Here is a 3,374-nt window from a genome sequence, read left to right as displayed (position 1 = left end):
TGCTTCTAGCATAGTGCATATAAACACAAGAAGATTTTGTTGAAACGCTATTTATATGTTCTCCACATTCAGCCTTCATGCCACCCTGTTTGGGAAAAATTGCTTAATTTTCCCATCAATTCCCATCCTAACAAATTAATGTGGTGAGTTGGTGATATTACTACAAAAACATGCAACCTTGCAATCTTTTTTCTAATCCTTTGACATCCACTCCTAGGATGTTTGACCATCTGCTGATTTTACAAAAATTAGCATTTTAGATGGTTTTAGTCCTACATTATCTTTAATGCAAACTTTACAGGCTCCTGAAATGCATATAAGTCTAACTGCTTGTCTAATAATTATTAGAACTATTCATGTTTTTTCCTTTAATGCATTTAATATCCCCCATGCTTCATACACATTTACAATTTTAATGGCTCCCCCATTTGCTCAAACACCTATTCACACTCAGATGAGGAACTTCCCCTGTGGACTCTTCCTTCCTGATCTGTTTTTACTGGTCTGGGCTGAAAGCCCCCTTTGAAGTTCTAGAACTGCCCCTGCATCCTAGATGCCTTTTGAAATTTCACATGTTTTTGTTAGTGCAAAAATCTCTGCAGTTTACACAGAATATGGTGATTTTAAGGCAGCACTGCAAAGGTTTTTTTTTTTTTTTAAACTCATCTACAGTTGTAAAAACAACCAATTTCTTTCTGGAAACTGACACATCCACATACAAATTTTATAACCCCTCCTATGGTTCATCTTTTCTCTTGGGTGGTTAGATCCAGGAAGTAAAATGTTTTCGGGAATGAGTCTGAATGTATCACATTTGTGTCAGCTGCATCTCTAGAGTAACTTCCCCCTTTTTACTACTACCCCTTGAATGTTTAAATGTAAGTATGGTTTTTCTGATGTGTTTAAAAAGAAAGGAAATTTTGCTCTTGGCCCAGGACCTCCACTGGGTCCACAATTAATTGCAATTTTTGCTGGTGCACATGACTCCTGGCGTCAGTGCTGGTCATAACATTGGTGATGGGGAGGGTCACTCTGCGGGGGTCTGGACATTCTCGAGCAAAATGGCCCTCCTTATTACAATTGTAGCACCTATTGTGCTTTCTACATGACCCCTTGTTTTTCCCCTGTGACCACCCTTGAGCCCAATTATGGTCCAAACTACGCTTTAATAGCTGTTTCTATGTTTTAGCTTGCACAATCCACCTATTTAATCCCTTTCATTTTTTTTTTATTCCTGTAGGTAGCTTGCATGACTAAAATAATTTTCGGGTGGGTTATTATTATTTTTTTTCTTTTTAATTTTTTCGGTTCCAAATCTAATAGATTTGGAGACCATGCAGGCGTATTAGGAAGGGTGTCTGTAGATCAACGCTGCAGTCATCGGTCCATAGACATGCTTCCACGCTGCTGAAAATTCAAGCTGTCTCCCTCTAAACTGTGTTTCATTAGCTTTTGGACGCACAAACAACTTAAAAAACCCACAAACATAACTTTAAACACGGAAACACTTAACATTTGAAGACGGACGAACACAACATTAGATCTATTTATTTGGGTTTTCATCGTATCTACTTTGTGCATGTATCATACCTCACCATTTGGAGCTTATCTATTTATTTATCTATCTATTTATTTATTTCTTTATTTATCTATTTTCATTAGTGCTTGTTTTTAGCCGGCACATAACATTTTTCCATTGATCTACTTCCACACACCATCTATTTCATACTCTAACTTCCACTCCTACAAGTATTTTAAATTACTTGGATCAATCTGACACAAACTTTACATCCCCTTTACGATCTTCTCTATACTCTTCCCTGAACCCATCGTTTTTCATTCTTTTACCGCCCTGATTCACTTTAGTTCTATTATTTTATCTTTTAGTTCTTATTATTTTATCTTGGAATAGAGGCGTCCCTCAAACCCATATTTTTTCCAAACTATATATTCAAGTGATCTTTTTTTTTGTTGGATCCTGCACTTCTACAAACTTCTAATCGTAGATTCTATATTATCTCTAATTTATTTTGACCTTTTCCCATTTTAAAGAATTTAGTCCAGTACAAACACTTAGGGTATTCTACGCACTGGATGTTTATTCAGCAGGACAGCACCCAATCACTGTTGTGGTAATTTCTGCTTCTACCTTTTTAGGTGAGAAATTCTTGCCTCTGCATCCACAAGAGTTATACTGTATTANTCCACTCCTAGGATGTTTGACCATTTGCTGATTTTACAAAAATTAGCATTTTAGATGGTTTTAGTCCTACATTATCTTGAATGCAAATTTTACAGGCCTCTGAAAGTCTAACTGCTTGTCTAATAATTGTTAGAACTATTCATGTTTTTTCCTTTGATGCATTTAATATCCCCCATGCTTCATACACATCTACTATTTTAATGGCTCCCCCATTTGCTCAAACACCTATTCACACTCAGATGAAGAACTTCCCCTTGTTTCTGCATTAGCAGATAGGTCATGAATTGTCCCCTGCAAACCACTGCTTGGATAAATGGTTTAGAATAATCTGGTAGCGCCACTACAGAACAGTTTGCAATCAGGTCCTTTAGTTGTGAAAAAGCTGACTCTGCAGTTGGAGTCCACACTATTTTATTTATCATTGCCATATCATTCGTATAAATGAGATCAAGCAGTGGCTGAGTAACCTCAGCATAATTGGGAATCCATGTCCTACAGTAATTACACAAACCTAGAAAAGCCATCATTTGCTTTTTAGTTTTAGGCTGTGGAGCGTTAAACACCCCCTTTTTCCTGTATGTAGCTTGCATGACTAAAATAATTTTCTTGTGGGTTTATTAATTTTAAATTTTGGTTCCGAAATTATAGTTTTGGAGACCCTGCAGATGCATTAAGGCTGTCAATTAGAACAATGCTGCAGCCATCGCTCCAGTGACATCCCCCTGCGCGCTTGTGCAGATTTAAGCTGTCTCCCTCTAAACTGTGTTTCATTATTTTTTGGACACACAAACAACTTAAAAGACCCACAAACATAACTTTAAAGACAGAAACACATAATATTAAAACCGGACAAAAACAACATTAGATCTATTTATTTAGGTTTTCATCATATCTGCTTTGTGCATATATCATACTCTAACTTCCACTCCTACAAGTATTTTAAATTACTTGGATCAATCTGACACAAACTTTACATCCCCTTTATGATCTTCTCTATACTCTCTATACTCTTATACTCACTTTAGTTCTATTATTTTATCCTTTAGTTCTTATTATTTTATCTTGGAATAGAGGCGTCCCTCAAACCCATATTTTTTCCAAACTGTATATTCAAGTGATTATTATTTTTTTTGTTGGATCCTGCACTTCTACAAACTTCTAACCGTAGATT

The sequence above is a fragment of the Cyprinodon variegatus genome, unplaced genomic scaffold (assembly GCF_000732505.1).
Source record: "Cyprinodon variegatus isolate N-32 unplaced genomic scaffold, C_variegatus-1.0 Scaffold1173, whole genome shotgun sequence".
NCBI lineage: Eukaryota > Metazoa > Chordata > Actinopteri > Cyprinodontiformes > Cyprinodontidae > Cyprinodon > Cyprinodon variegatus.
This window is presented reverse-complemented; position numbering follows the sequence as displayed.